The following is a 17,457-nucleotide window of genomic DNA, read 5'->3' on the forward strand; positions in this document are numbered from 1 at the left end:
GAGCCACCCAGGCGCCCCTGATTTTTTTATTGTTTTAAATGGAGTTTCCCAAAGGCCTCCCTGGAAATAGTCAACTAGTACTTTTTTGTTTCATTTTTTGCGTTACATGTATACTAATATGCCCCTTTCTCCGGGCCTTTTGTTCCCTTTCATACCATGTCAGGTCATGGCTAGCATTTTCATTTCATTTAATGGGACTTTTTAAAAAAAAGGTTAGATGATTGTTTTTAGAACAATTTAAGTGCAAAACAAAATGAAGGAGAAGGCGGGGAAATTTCCCATATACCCTTTACCCTCACATACATATAACCTCCCCATTCCCAACATCCCCCACCAGAGTGGTCCATTACAATTGATAAAGCTATGTTGACATGTCACAATCACCCAGAGCCCAAGGTTTATGACATCACAGTCCACTCTTTTTGTTATATGTTCAACAGGCTTGAACACACATAATGATATATGTCCACCATTATGATACCATATAGAATATTTTTACTGCCCTAAAAATCCTCTGGGCTCTGCTTATGCATCCCATCCCACATCCCTGGAAACCACTGATCTTTGAACTGTCTCTATAGTTTTGCTTTTTTCAGAACGTCATGGAGTTGGAATAATAGGATACGTAGCCTTTTCGTGTGGCTTCTTTAATGCAGTGGTATGCATTCAAGGTTTCTACATGACTTTTAATGGTTTGACACTTCATTTTTTAAAATTCAGTGCTAAATAATGTTTAATGGTCTGGAAACACCAGAGTTTAAGTATCTATTCACCAACCAAAGGATATCTTGGTTGTCTTCAAGTTTTGGCATTTATGAATAAAGCTTCAATGTACATCTATGTAGGCTTAACTTTAAACTTTTTTGAGTAGATTCCAAGCTGTGTAATTACTAGATCATGTACTAAGCATATGTTTAGTTTTGTAAGAAACTGTCAAACTGTCTTTCAAAGTGGCTGTACTATCTTGTATTATCTTTAGCAGTGAATGAGAGTTACTGTTGCTCTACCTGCCTGCTAACACTTAATGTTTCTGTGATCCTAATTTCAACCATTCCAATAGCTGTTTAACGATATCTCATCATACTTTTTTTTTTTTTTTTTTTTTTTGGTGACATGTGATGGGTCTCTTTTCAAACCTTTGTCATTTGTGTATGTTGTCTGGTGAGGTATCTGTTAAGATCTTTGGCCCATTTTTAAATCTGGTTATTTTCTCATTGTTGAATTTTAGGGATTCTTTGTATATTTTGGACAGCAGTCCTTCATCAGTTGGGTCTTAGGTGAACATTTTCTCTTAGTCTGTGGATTTTTATTCTCTTGACATTGTGTTTCACAAAGTAAGTTTTTAATTTCACTGAAGCCCTGCTTATCAATTGTTTCTTTCACAGATTATGCCTTTGCTGTTAAATCTAAAAAGTTATCCTGATAACCAAGGTCATGTAGGTTTTCTCTTATTATTTTCCAGGAATTCTAGAGTTTTGCATTTTACATTTAGGTCTTTGATTCATTTTGAGTCATTTTATGTGACATGAGTAAGGCTATGTGTAGATGCCTTTTTTTTTTTTTTTTTTGCATGTGAATGTCCAGTTCTTTTCACACCGTTTGTTGAAAAGACCTCTTTGCTCCATTGTATTGCTTTTACTTCTTTGTCAAAGATCAGTTGACTAAATTTATATGACTGTTTGTAGGCTGTTTTGTTGCATTGTGATTTATTTTTCTGTTCTTTTGCTAGTATCACACTGTCTTGATTACTGTAGCTTTACAGTAAGTCTGAAGTCAGAAAATGTCAGTTTTCCAACTTTGTTCTATGTATTGTGTTGGCTGTTGTGAGTCTTTGGTCTTTCCATATTAACTTCAGAATTAGTTTGTTGATGCCCCCAAAATAGCTTGCTGGGATTTTGATTGGGATTGCACTGAATCCGTAGATCAAGTTGGGAAGCACTGACACTGTGACAATACTGAGTTTTTCCTATCCATGCTCATAGAAATCTATTTAATTAGACCTTTGATTCTGATCATCAGATTTTTGCAGTTTTCCTCATACAGATCATGTACATATTTTGTAAGATTCATATCTAAGTATTTAATTTGGGCATGTAAATGCCATTGTATTTTTAGTTTAAAATTCCACTTGATTATAGTAGGCATATAGCTAAGTGTTTGACTTTTGTTATGTTAACCTGTATTCTGCAATCTTGCTATGATTCCTTAATAGTTCTAGGAGAGTTTTACATCAGTTCTTTCAGATTTTCTACACAGCTGATCATGCTGTCTACAAAGAAAAATAGTTTTATTTCTTCCTTTTTAGTTTGTGTGCCTTTTCTTTTTTTATTGCATTAGCTGGAAGCCCATTGTTCTTTCTACAAACCTGTAAAAGCAATTCAGACTGCCTATTAGATTCTGCTTGAGGTTTTCTATTATAAGTTAAATCCAGAGTCAGAGGAAGCTGTCCCTGTATGAGCAAACTTTGCCTTTCCCAGCTGTCTTTTCTAACTATCCTCTTTCCCCATCTATGACCCTCAAGATGCACCCAGGCCTACTTTTGCACTTTTTACTGATACACATTATGTCCCAAATGTCATTCAGCGTGTATTCCCTTTCCTTCTTTAACAGGATAACTTTCCCCATTGGGTTATCCTTGTTCTTACTTCTTGGTTTGCTGTCCAGGGTGGGAGATGGGAGCAGATCTTGAGAATAACATTTTTCTGTGTGATTTTTGTCTTGATTGAGGCATCTGCAAAGTCTTTAAGCTTGGGGGCCACTGGTTCTGATCTCTAATGGGTCTAGAAGTTGCTAATGAATCTGTGGGTCTCCAGCTGCCACTGTTTCCCTACCAGGCACCTGACTTGTGAGAGTAGGAGACTTGCCAGCATATACATTCATTCTTCTCTGAAGTTCTGCTTCTTTACTATTAAGTCTTGGAGCTGGTCATCAGTTTGGCTTCTTCTCTAGCTGCAGTTGATAAGGGTTTCTTTATTTTATTTTTTTCAAACTATTTTTATTAACATATAATGTGTTATTTGCCCCAGGGGTACAGGTCTGTGAATCGTCAGGCTTACACACTTCACAGCACTCACCATAACACATACCCTCCCCAATGTCCATAACCCAACCACCCTCTCTATACCCACCTCTCCCTAGCAATCCTCAATTTGTTTTGTGATATTAAGAGTCTCTTATGCTTTGTCTCCCTCCTGATCCCATCTTGTTTCATTTTTTCCTTCCCTACCCCCCAACCCCCCAATTCTGCTTCTCAACTTCGTCATATCAGGGAGATCATATGATAATTGTCTTTATCTGACTGAGATATTTCGCTCAGCATAATATCCTTTAGTTTCATCCACATCATTGCAAATGGCAAGATTTCATTTTTTGATGGGTGCATAATACTCTGCTCTGTGTGTGTGTGTGTGTGTGTGTCTATCCACACACACACACACACACACACACACCACATCTTCTTTATCCGTTCATCTTGGTTCTTTCCATAGTTTGGCTATTGTGGACATCGCTGCTATAAACATTTTGGTGCACGTGCCCTGATAAGGGTTTCTTTAAATACTGCCTTGGAGACTCTCTGCCTTTCACAATTTCCTTTAGGTGGCTGACTGGCTAACTTGAACCTGTCATTTGCTCTTCTCGGTGCATCAACACCACTTAGCAACAACCACCTAATTTTATAGTACTTACAAAGTACTACTTCCCTTATGCAGCTCAGATGACAAAGATATTGCAAAAGCCATTGTATCTTTTTGTATCTCTTTCTACCTGTAGTATCTCATTGTATCTCTTTGTCTACCTGTAGTCTTTCCCAGTTCACCTGAGGTATCTCTACCATAAGAACATAATGGCAGCATGCCTGGCCTTGATGACATTCCACACGCTACCATGATAAGAGCCTTATTGATAGAGGTCCTATATGCGACCTGTGTCTAGAATCCCATTCACAGAGTCTAATTTCTAAAACCACTTCATGCACTAACTGTTTTAGATGAGGTTTCTGAGGAGCAGACCCTGAACCAAGGATTGAAATGCAAGTGATAAATTGAAAAATTGTTCCTTGAAGAGAACAATGAGGATGTGGGAATATTGGAATATGGAAAAAGAAGCAGGTAAGACAGATAGGAAATTTCAGTGACGTTCTAGGCTCAGCCTGATCCTATGAGACATTCACGTTTGACCTTGTAGCTTGTTTCATCTTTGGGGAAGAGAACTGGACTTGTGTACTTCTCCACTGGCTCTCATCATTGGTTCCTAGCCATCCTTAAGGATTTGTAAACTTCCAGGCCATTGGGGCTGCCCACTGGGACAGCCAGGTGGAGGAAAATGGGCACTGAGAAGAACAAAGCACACACCATCCGGGGCATAGGTACAGTGCAAAAGAAGTCAGAGAAAGTCTCACTAGGACACAAAGAATACCCCCCACAGATCCTCTGCATGGCTTGCAGTACCCCCAAGGAAAACTAGGTTCTAGCACACTGTGTTTTTATTTTTTTTTATTTTTTATTTTTTATTTTATTTTATTTTTTTTTTTTTAAGATTTTATTTATTTATTTGAGAGAGAGGCAGTGAGAGAGAGCATGAGCGAGGAGAAGGTCAGAGGGAGAAACGGACTCCCCATGGAGCTGGGAGCCCGATGCGGGACTCGATCCCGGGACTCCGGGATCATGACCTGAGCCGAAGGCAGTCGTCCAACCAACTGAGCCACCCAGGCGTCCCCACACTGTGTTTTTAAATTCCCGCAAGGCAATATGAATGTTTCCAGGATTTCATTACCCTTGATGCTCAACCCTGAGGTTTGGAAAGAGGTGACAGTCAGACAACGTCACTCAGATCCAACCCTTTCTGCTTCTCTTAGTCTTTTTCAGTTATCCCAGAACCAGAAAGGCATTTCCATTTCTTTTCAGGGAACTGTCTTTGTGGAATATCTTTCTTCTTTCTTGCTCTGCACCTTCTGGTCTCTGATCTTAAACGCCCTACGACATCACACCATATATTCAAAACAACCTATCTCTGTGTTGTTGAGAAAATGATTTTCACTTTCACTAAAGCCTAGCTCCAGCAAAATTAAACAAACAAACAAAACAAACCAAAATATTGTTGCAACCTGGTATCGCATATTGGCCTAATAATTCTGTTTTGAAACTTGAAGCCAACCATTGGTCCTCTTGAACTTGAGTGAGTATGTACAGCTGCCCCTTGAAGGAATGGTTGCTGTTGATTTCAAAGGTAGTGTTGCCAAGGGGGCAACCATGATGAATAAAATGTTGGTTTGCTAGTTCAATAATGTCATCCTTGTCAAAAAATTTTATTAAGACATTTTTGAACATTTATGAGTCTTCAGTGATAAAATGTTTTTATAGTTCTGCTTATGCTGTTGAAATTTTCTTCTGCTTGGTCAGGCATTGCCAGTTGACTTCTCTCAGTTCTTTTTTTCTCTTCGCCTCTAGTATCCTCCTAAGGTCATCCCATGCTCTCTTTGTTTATTCTAATTTTCTTAGGACTGGGAAACCAGATACAAAAGTATGTTGGAATCCTATGTTTAAGAGTTTCAGCAATTTAGGTGAGAGATGAAGGCGGCTTTTATGACATCACATTAATGGCTTGTTTGTGAGTCATCAAGACAGAAACTCTGAAAGGTGCCAAGAGCTGTGCGTGTATGTGTGTGTGTGTGTGTGTGTGTGTGTGTGTGAGACTGTTGTGTTCATTTCTTCTAGATACTTATTTCTAGATACTTTTGATATGTGATTGCCTTGACGTTGCTAGAAATAAGACCATTTGTGAGTAGAAAGAATCTCCTCTTAACAAAATGGCATTATCAAATATTCATCAAGTCAGCTCCATCTTTTACAAATTAAAGAAACTTAAATATGGAAAATTCTGGAACATTTCAGGTCTGTCTTTATTAAAAGACCAAAGTTACATACATTTTGCATGCCTTTGAAGACAGGAAAAAAAAAAACAACAACAAAAAAACGATGTGGTTTAATTGCTGGGGGTGAAGACAAAGGAAATATATGGAGATCCAGGAACATGAATGAGGAAACCCATATGACAACCAAATTAACAGATCATGTGTGAGGCTGATTGTAGATGTGGGGTCTATGGCTTTCAATTAACCAGACCACACTGAGACATCTGGTGCTCCAAGTTTATCACATCATTACCACTCGTTTCCAAACTAGAGAGTAGACCTAGGTTTTCAAGTTTATCTTTAGAAAAATATTTTTATGTTACTCCATGGAAAGCACCACACCCAAAAGTTTATCATGAGCTGGCTGATCTTGCCCCATTCCTACAAATGACACTATTGGTGTTATATTAAATGGATTCCATTAATGTTGCTTTCTTGATGCCTACATGGGTTCTGAGGAAACCAAAGAATGTTCAGATAATTCTCTTACTACAAGAGTTGTGGTAGTAATTCTCTTACTACAGTGGTTTTTGGACTGGTGGATAGAAGGTCATTTTGGAAGTAAATGGGAAGGCAGGGAGGCTCCTGCTGCTCTGTTTAGCAAATGCATGATGTTCTGGTAGGTGCGATTTAGTGGTGGCAGGAATCCCTCCAAGGTTATTGTGAGTGATACATTTGCTTCTGGATCGAGCTTTCTAATGATGAGTTTCTCCCAAGCTGCTAATCTTGCTCTTGGATGGTTGGCTGTAGTTGTCAAAAACATCTTTCTCTGGGAAGCCAGAGTCAGTCCCCTTACCTCTCTCCATCATCTTTGTTTCCAGGTCTGTGCGAGGGTAGAAGAGGATCGGTTGGTTGTTCTTAGACCTTCTCCTACTTAAAATTGTCCTGGTTAACATGTATGAAAAATGAAAAATGGCACTAAGTCTAGCTTCGCTTATTCTGTTTGAGTTCCTGTCAGTGTTTTGCTCACTGTTACAGTCCCATTCTCTACTCCAAAGACTCAGGGGCCAGAGTAACCAGGGGAGACTTGTGTCAATACTATTCACAAAGACCTCCTTACTTTTTGTCATTGACTTTGGACTTGACTCTCCACTCTCATCCTAATCATTTTTGCAGGTATGGATCCTAGGCCCCAGAGAAATGGTGGCATGAGCTACAAGCTTCCTCTTTGATTATTTATAGTTAGTTCCCCATAGTGCTGGAAGCTGCACAGGAAAAAGAATATTGATGTTCCTAGAAAGTTTTTCACGGCTCAGCTCAGGATCTTGCAAAACAAAATCCGGGGGTTAGATACATTTTAATGGTAATGCTTAGCGTTCGACTATGAGAGATGGTTGAGAGTGATAGTCTGGAATGTTAATTTGTGAACATTAACCAAGGTATTTATTTTGGTTATATTTCAGAATGAAGGACTGCTTAGTGGTTATTCATTTAAAAGCGTTTGCAGTTAGGAAATACTTAACTTTCCGAGAAGGATTCATGCGGTGATAAAGGACCTGTCTTTTAGATTACTGGGAGGAAGTACAGATTAGTGGAATTCTGTCCCTTTATAACTTCTGTTTGCTCCAACTGATTGGAAAGAACATTCACAGGAGTCACACAAACTCCCACAAGCGTGCTGGGATCTGAAGGCATTAAATAGAAGTAGGAACTCTGACATGAGTTTTGTGGCACACTTTTTTTTTTTTTAAGATTTTATTTATTTATTTGACAGACCGAGATCACAAGTAGGCAGGCAGAGAGAGAGAGGGAAGCAGGCTCCCCGCCGAGCAGAGAGCCCGATGCGGGACTCGATCCCAGGACCCTGAGATCATGACCTGAGCCGAAGGCAGCGGCTTAACCCACTGAGCCACCCAGGCGCCCCATGTGGCACACTTTTGACATGAAGATAATTATCGTGTCACAAACGTGAACCTGCTAGTTGTGGGTTGAACGAGGAAGGCCTGTGTGGACAAGTATATAGTGTTGTGGCTACTGGGAGAGTTAGATGGGTCTCTTGACTTTGCTCGTGGAAATGACACAAATGTGAATGCATATGAAGTTTTGTAAACGTAAAAAGCCAACCCTTATTCTGTTTCTTGACAGACGCAGGTAGTTGGAGGCTAGTGAGCAACTTCAAAGGGCCTTAAAAAGTACCACTCTTGAGGGTCCTGTGGAAACTCTTCTTGTCTCTCTATATTTTCTCCTACAACCTCTTCTTTTCCTCTCCTCTTTACCTTTCCTGTTTTGGTTTCGTTTAGTTTTGAGATTTCCCCTGTGGGAGGTTCTTGCTCTGACTGCAGGAAGTTCTTTTTTTTGCACAAAGATGCTCCCTCTCATCCTTGCCCTCACAAGTCAGGGAGACCTTGGGCTTTTTGCTGGTTTCTTTTCTTTTCAGATGTTTCTCTTGGGGGTCGAGAGGAATTTCGGTTTTTGCAAATGGCGGCCCATATGTGTGCCAAGTGAGCCTGGCACAGGGCATGGCTGCAGAGGAAATGGACACAGCGTTTATTCTTTATGATGCACAAGTGTGTAATTGGGATTACCCGGAGAGCAATTACAGTACACTGTTGAAAGAGTCAGGACAGGGATTGGCTCGTTAGCTTTTCCCCAGTACCGTTAAATAAAAAGTCCTATTAATTCACATCCTCGTTAGAAAAGAGTAAGAGAGTGTCGCCGCCACATTCTGTGGCTCCACACGGGGGCAGTTTGTAGGGGGCTGAGCAGTCGGCGGAGCAACCTCCAGCCACGTGGCTGGGCTGCCATCTTTGCTTTGGGAACGCCTGCTTTGTCCGTCTGCTCTTAGTTCAAGGGCTTAAGCTCCCTCCAAATAGAATTGCCTCCCAAAGGGTGCTCTGCTCTCTCCTTAACATTCCAGTTCTCTCTCAGACTCCTGGACCCCTTCACCTGCCTGCATCTGAGCTGATGTACCTCAGAGCTTGATGGGAATGGTGCCCTTTGGGGCACATTTGAGCCATTTCAATGGGCAAGTAGAGAAAAATAAATATCACATAAGAAGCAGTAAAAAGATTGACTTTCAGGTTTTTTTTTTCTTTTTTTTAGAGCTTTATGTTGGAGGAAAACGATTTATTATGGGGGTAATCAGGCGTGGAGATGGGCTGTAGGTAGAGCAAACAGTGGGTGGGCTTAGGTTTGCTAGCCCAGCATGGCTCAGAGCCTGAGAAAAACCAAGATGGTTTTAAGTGGAGGTTCTCATCGCTGGATAACATCTTTCTTGTTATTGAAAGAGGCATTTCCAGAATGGGACTTGTCCGTGGCACGGGAAGGAGGTGGGCCTGGGTCGTAAGTACCCGAGGGCCCACGCATCTGTAATCCAGACAGGTTCTCTGGGGCTCAGGAGGAGAAGGCAATGGAATCCAGCCTGCCAAGACAATAAAAGCTTCTTCAAGACTGTGATCTGTTAGATAAACAGTTTTCCTTCTGTTCCCCATCCCATAAATCCACTGCTGACTCTGACTTATTTTCGTGTGTATCTCAGAATATAAAGTCTTTTATTAACCACAAAGTAATGCGACCTATTCATCTAATTGATCACTGTTCTGCAGTACAAATATCTAAGGCAGTAAAGTAATGGGACGAACACAAAGCTGAGAGAGATGAGCAGAGCTCTAGCAGCTTTTGAAACTGGTCAGTGAATATTTGCTTTTTTTTTTTTAAGATTTTATTTATTTATTTATTTATTTGACACACACACACACACACACACACACACACTCACACATACACACACAGAGCATAAGCAGGGGGAGCAGCAGGCAGAAGGAGAGGGAGAAGCAGGCCCCCTACTGAGTAAGGAGGCAGATGTGGGGCTCCATCCCAGGACCCCGGGATCATGACCTGAGCGGAAGGCAGATGCTTAACCGACTGAGCCACCCAGGTGCCCCTAAATATTTGCTTTTTTAAAGCAATGTGCACTTTTAGATTTAAAAAAAGAAAAGGTAGAGGCATAGATATTAAAGGTTTTTTTTGTTTGTTTGCTTGTTTTCCCCCAAGACAACTTGTTGGTTTTCGGTTGTTTTTTTTTTTTTTGTCTGTCTGTTTTTTTTCTTTTTTCTATTCATTTTTGAAGTCCAGGAGCTGTACCATATCTTTCTTCCTTTTCAGACTTCTCAGCACATTTATATTTGACTTAGAAGGGGAGAGACAGGGAGAGAGGAAGAGACAGAATGTGAAAAAGGAAGAAGTACATAGTACCGCCCTTGGCATTTATCAACATGGAAATTGGTCCTTGTGTAGTCTCCTTGCGTTTGGTAGTTAGTTGTAGTTCCCTTATAGGGAAGTAAATATAGTCCATTTGCACAAGGGATGACTTACACAGCTTTCACTTGTGACTCTGACTTTCTCATCTCCCCCAAATCAAGCAATAAAATGGGACTTCCATAGACCATGAGGCATTCCCTCTACTAGTGATATGGATGACTCTTTCAACTCTCCATCTGAAACTATATGTTAATTAATTGAGTTTAAATGAAATAGCAATGAATATTGAAAAGGAACAGTACTCAGCTGGGGATCCGTTTACTCCCTCAAATGAGTAAAGAACAAAAGATTTTAGTTAACTTCATTTTAGGTGTGGAATCTAATTAGTAAATACTTCAAAATTGCAAAGAGTACAGAGCTTGTTTTTTATTTTTAGTTTTTTTTTAAATCCTTAAGGATCCCAGGCTTCTCAAAGCTCTTATTACATGGAAGCACAGTTGGCAGTCTTCAGGCCAACAGAATACCAGTGCTCAGAGGTTCTGGACCCCTTGTCATCTCTTGGGTTGTGGGTCATTTGGCCACATAGAGAATGAGTTAAAAGCCCAACTGTGAACCCTTGCCAAAATAGGGTTGTACACTTAACAGGGTCCATAATCACACCCAATACACCTTCATTTCCCTTCTCCCCCGCAGCCCCCAAAGACCCAGGATATTTATGTTTATTGTTAGGGTACATGATTTCTATTTTCACCAAAATTAAAGTGGATGAAGGGAAAGAAAATGAAAACTCCAACTTGATGAAAATACTAATGCGAGAATACGTCTTGGCTTTTACAAGGGAGTGTTAAGGGGGAGAGGGTGTGCCTAGCTCAGATGCGAATGTATAATTATACTGTTTACACACAAATGCCATGAAAATACATGGAAAGCACTGGTTGAAAATTTTCTAGAAAAGCCTTGCCTAGGTCTGAACTTCAGAGTTTTGTTTTCTGTCTTTTCAGTGTCGATATCCTTTCTCTGAGCCATAGTCTTTAAAGATCTCTTACTTGAGTTTAATTTCCTCCCCAATTCTGGTTTGATCTCTGTATCCAGTAATTCTTGGATTTTTCTTCTGAAGATTTTATTTGTTGAGAGAGAGTGAGCAAGCGGGTGAGTGAGTGAGAAAGAGAGCATGAGCAGTAGGAGGGGCAGAGGGAGAGGGAGAAGCAGCCTCCCCACTGAGCAGGGAGCTCGACTCAATCCCAGGACCCTGAGATCATGACCTGGGCCAAAGGCAGATGCTTAACTGACTGAGCCACCCATGCACCCCTGTATCTAATAATTCTTATATTATCCTCAGATTTCTGACTGCATTTTCCTACATGTTGTACAAGATCTGAAATACCTTTATCAACCAAATATACCTATTGTGTTTTTGGCCTTTCTCGTGGCTTCCAGGTCCTCACTCTTGCTTATAGAGAGCAGATGTAATAAATAAGACAGGCTTTGGGCTAAGGTAAGCTCCCCTGAGGCATTGTCTTCCTGAATTTCATAGCCTGTCACCCTGTTCTCTCCTGTAAGTCTGAGCCCTGCAGCTCAGTAGGTGGTCGTCCAGAGTTTTTTTATTCCAGAACTAACACAGTGACTAATGGTGGCTATAAACAAGAAAATAATTGAGCTTGTTGTGTATCTTGCAGTAATAAAGGCTGAATCCAAGAGTAATTTGACCTGATAACATGTGTTTCATTATTGAAGATTACATTTACATTTAGGAGTTAAGATTATGGTTAAGACAACATCTATTCTGTCATTTAGTCCTTTTGTGATTAATATTTATTAACCTTACTATATGCTGGACCCAGTCTTTGAAACAGTGGGACCCCCCCAACTTCCTCAATTTATATACATACATATAGTGTATATCATCTAGGTGTTTGGGGGTTACATGGGTAAAAAAAATTATAAATCTATAAACTATTAAATAATAAAGCAGTGTATTAAATATAAACTATTAAATTAAACTATTAAGTAATAAAATACACCTATAAACTATGAAATAATAAATAAAACTATTAAATAATAAACTACTAAATAATAAAGCAATAAAGACCAAAGGAAAATCTTACTCTTAGGGATAGCCACAGTTCTCAGTGGTACAGACAGTAAATGAATAGAGTTTATAGTAATAGGAGACAGTCTGACTTGGCTTCAAAGCCTGGTTCTGCTTGTCAGTTTCTCTCTCATGTTCCATGGGATTGTCTCCTTTCTTTCTCTGACTTGCCTTCACTTCTGCATACATAATTACTTGGTTACTCCTCAGCTTTTCTATTGTAGATTTAGTTGATTAATAATTATAGATGGATATGTATATAAATATACATACATGAATACATAATTAAGGGTATAGGTGTGTGTATACATATATATCTACATGCATGTATAGACTTATCCATACACATATGTATAAATATGCACACATGCATATATACACATGTGTAGATAAACACATGCACACATTAATGCATGTCCATGTGTGGTGTGTATGTATATTAAGTGTACATATGTATTTGTGTATGCACCAGGCATTGTTCTAAGTGGTTTATAAACTATTCACTTACTCTCTGTAGCCATTCTCTAAGGTAGGTTGCTTTATACCACTATTTACCAGTGGTGTTACCACAACACAGACATGCTCGGTAACCTGCTCAAGATTTTTCAGCTGTGTGGCACACTGGGATTCAAAATCAGATGTTGTTTCCTAGTCTGTGTTTAAATCACTATACTTTACTGCTTCTCACGTCATCTCCTTATGATTATTTACTTGGTTTTGTTGTCCTGCTTGTGCTGTCATCTTGTAAGCTTTTTGGCTTTTTCGTGTTTGTATGGTCAGAATATGGCAGGGTATGCGGAGTGTAGAAAAGGTGCAATCTAATATAGAAACACATCTGGATGTTGGGCTTCCCGGGAAGAGGGGGTGCCAGTATGATCCCAGCATGGAGTTCCAGGGAAGGTGGGCTTGGAGCGAGTGGAAGCAAGGGAAGGAAAGCAGGGTGGGTAGGTTGATGCTGGGAGGGCTTTTTATTCTATGATGACCTTTTTGTAGGAAAAGAAATAATTGCAGGTGTTCAGTTGAAAGGTAACATGTTAGAAACATGGCTGGGAGCAGTATGATGTACTTGTGGAAAAGGAAAAGGACTGGAGAGTGAGGCATCAGTGGGTCCTTTTCAAGAAAATTGCAGGAAGGAAGCACTGAGACTGTAGAATGGTGGGTGCAGATGGCGGGAGATAGAGAGGATGGCCAAGCATAGAGAGTCATTTATGAGATGGAATTTGCAAGTTGATGGGTCAGAAGGAAAGGAAGGAAATAAGGTTTCTCAGGGAGTAGCTGGACTCTTGGAGCTAACTAGGAGGTATGGCAAACTCATAGGGAAGAAAACGAGTTCTAATTTGGTCATGTTTAGGTTGATGGATGTTGATGTCTGTTGATATTTGTTGGGTAGAAGGTTTGTAAAGATTTTGGTATGGCGCTCTGGTATTTAGGGGAAGGATCTATACTGAAGGAAAAGTTGGGAGGTTTTTTTTTTTTTTTTTTTAGATTTCTTAAGTGATGAGTGAAGACATGGAGAAGGTTTAAAAAATGGATCCCTTCAAAAAATTAGGCCAATACCTAATGAAATACCATTTTATCTTTGAAATACCATTTTATTTATGGGGGCAGATGGAGGAAGACCTTCTAAGGATGCCTAGAAGGAACTTCATGTTTTTAGCAAAAAATAAACAAACAAATAAACAACACTAATCAACCAACCAACAAATGAAACATCAAAACTGCACATAGAAAACTATCTCTTTCATTAAATATTCTAGGCCAGAGGTTTGCCAGCTCTGGCCAGTGAGCTCGATCTGGCCTACCATCTGTTTTTGTAAATACAGTTGTCCTGGAATAAAGCCACACCCGCTCATTTATGTATTGTCTGTGGCTGCTCTTGGACTAAAACAGCAGAGTTGAATAGTTGAGACGGGACCGTATGGCTGCAAATCCTAAAATATTTACCATCTGGCCCTTGACGAGACAAGTATGCCGACCCCTGTTCTAGGTAGAAACAAGAAGAAAAGGAAATAGTAGACAAAATGCATTTTCTACTTACATTTTTAGAATAATGTTCTACAAAAGATCCTTAAATGAAGGTTTCTGTAAATGAAAGATCACTGCTTCGTGTGTGGTAGGATCAGTAGAAGCAGACATATATGCTTACACGTATACATGTCTATATAAAATACATGCACACATATGTATCATGTATGTGAATGTGTGTATATACACGTGTGTGTATATACACAGTATAGGTATGTGCATTTCTGCAGTAATGCCTCAGAAAAGAAGAGAAAGAGAAAGCATTTCATATAGGCCCTATAGGAAAGGTACCAGTATCTAGAGGGGGTCTGCTGGTTCCTTCCACATCACAAAAATGAGTTATGTCATCCGCCCATGTCAGATGGTTGAAATTTGCACTTATTCTTGGCTCCCTCCTTAGGAAGACACAGCTTCATTCATATTCATAAATCACACTAGGAAAAGACAGTCAAGAAAAAGGCTCGCGTTACGGACTCATTCAATTAAACATTCTGGAGGGCATGATTGCTTTAGGCCTGAAAACGGAACAACATCTCAGTAGAAATTAAAAACATAAAGGAATGTGTTCAGGTAATTGCTTATTAAATTTTCAAACTCCAATGACAATAACAAGTTTGAATTGATTGCTCAAGATGTTTCAACTAGATGATGCCGCGCGTACAACCAGGCTGCTCCAGTGAGGTCTCAGTAAATCTTATTGAATAGCTAAGGGCGGCTGTACATTTCTGCCTCTGGGAGCTTGGAGAGAATTCAATAAGGCTGGCCAAGATAGTCCAAATTAAATTGGTTAGTGGTGATCGCAACTGCTTCTAGTTCGTAGTGACCCTTAGCTCAGAGAGCTTCAAATCAGCTCGGGGCTCTTAGCAAGAGAAAGACAAAGGCACTCAAGTTCTGCCTCTAGAGCGCCTTTCGGGAGTTTTTAATTATCCACCCCCACCCCCGGCAGGAACCTCTTCTGGGTTTCTGCCGAATTTTTCTTACCACTGGCCCATACATTGAAATCTACAACACTTTGATGGTGGCGTGGTTGTGTCCATCGTTGTGAAGTGTCTAGTCCGCACCCATGTCCGCTGGACAAGGAGCCTTGAAGTCATTACTAGGAAGAGTTCTGTAACCATTCTGATGAGTCAGTATCTACACAATGCTTGTCTGAACATCAGTACAAGAAGGTCTCCCTGAAGCAGAACTTGGAAAATTAAGACACTTCTGCAACTCTGTGTTGATGGTGGGTTCCACCTACTCTCTCATCTTTACAAACACTGAATAATTCACATCTGAGTTTTTACCTTCACACTTTGAGGCATGGCGTGAAGCGCCTGGGTCTATTCAGAGACTCTCCTACCCTATTTGGAGCTAAGATTAGAGTAGTCAGTGAGGTACAACAGTGATCTGGAGACCTTCGATTGCATGAAAATAAAACAAACATGGTTACATCATCAGATTAACTATACACTACAAGCTTAACTCTGGAAATAAAAAAACACCATTTCATCCTAAGTTGAAATGAGTGTAGATCGTCTCCCTCCGGTAAGTGAGAAAAATCCAGTGATGTTGAGAATCCCACTCTCCTTGGCTAAAGTGGGGTTGAGTACCCTGCACTGTTTCCTATCTTGTTTTTGCTTTTTTGTCTTTTGTTTTCTTTTTTATGACTGGAGAGACTGGAAATTGAACTGTGATAGGCAGAGAGAACTGCTCTGGGTATAGTCTCCATGATGAGAAAGTTCCTTGTACATGCTCAGAGGCTCTTAAAACCTGAAGAGTAAACCAGGGGAGAAGAAGAACAAATCTCAGAGTGGACTGGAGAGCAGTTGTTAAGCTGAAGGGAAAACAGAACTATGAAAGTTATTCTAATGAGGAGTATCGTGACACCAGCAAAATTTTAAAAAACAGTTTGAAATCAAAACTGGTCTTGGTGGGCTCTCCTTTTATAAGATCCAGCACCTGTCTGGGACCATGTTTGAGCTGAAATTTTTTTTTTTAAAGATTTTTTTGTTTTAGAGAATAGGGGTGGGGATGGGGAAGGGCACAGGGAGATGGAGAGAGCCGGTGGCAGGGCTTGATCTCACCACCTTGAGATCACGACCTGAGCTGAAATCAAGAGTTGGACCCTTAACCCATGGAGCCACCCAGACACCCCCAGCTCAAAGTTCTTAAGGATCAAACTTTCCTGGATGAACAACTTCTTTGCTTTATTGCCTTTCATGCAGGTGGTTTTTGTTTTTTTGTTTGTTTTTGTTTGTTTTTCCTGGCTGTTTCATATGTAATCAGTGAGGTCTTCTGATTTTGGCTTACACATGAGTCACCACTAGGATCCTCCACAGATGGCCACTGTACATCCTTCTTAGTTATATAGGCTGGTCGTGCTGCAGCCACAAAGGGCTTGGGGCGCGTGGGTGGAATTAGTGGGTTAAGCATCTGCCTTCAGCTCAGGTCATGATTCCAGGGTCCTGGGATCGAGCCCTGCATTGGGCTCCCTGCTCCATGGAAAGCCTGCTTCTCCCTCTCCCACTCTCCCTGCTTGTGTCCCCATCCCTCTGTCTCTCTCTGTGTCAAATAAAAAAATAAAAGCTTAAAAAAAACCCCAAATAAACAAAAAACCAAAGGGCTTCCCCCCAAATCTAAGTTAAAAATCCCCAAAGTCTGGTATTTTCTCTCAGGTCTAGCATAGGTCCTCTGGGTACTCTGCTCTCTGTGGTTTTTACTCTAGGACCCAGGTTCCTAGAATGGCATTCATGTGGACCTTCTCCAAAAGCCACAGAAAAGGATAAGAGAGACAGTGGTGAATTGCAATCTTCCTCTTAAAATATCTACGTGAAAAATAATCACTTCTGCTCACAAGTCATTGGTCTCAATTAGCCGCATGATCATGACAAAATGCAAAGGAGCTGTGAGGTCCCATTGTCCTTTGTGCTCAAGCAAACTGGGTGTCTTGGAAGGAGAGTATGGAACAAATAACTATTCCATGTACTTAATACATTATAAGGCAGTCAGAAGGGGTATCTGTCTTTAAAGGGCTTGGGACTTGTACAAGGTGATGAGAATTCTCTGTAAATGAGATACAAATGCATGCCGGCAAGGATAGTGAACTAGGGAGCATTGCTAAGAGGTCCTGAGGAGGAAATAGTCCACCAATGGCCTTAGGTTTGAACGCTTCCTCTATCACTCGATGACTGTATAAAAATGGGCAAGTGACTTCATCACACAAATGACTCTGTTTCCTCATCCATAGAGT

The sequence above is a fragment of the Lontra canadensis genome, unplaced genomic scaffold (assembly GCF_010015895.1).
Source record: "Lontra canadensis isolate GAN:19392208 unplaced genomic scaffold, GSC_riverotter_1.0 scaffold126, whole genome shotgun sequence".
NCBI lineage: Eukaryota > Metazoa > Chordata > Mammalia > Carnivora > Mustelidae > Lontra > Lontra canadensis.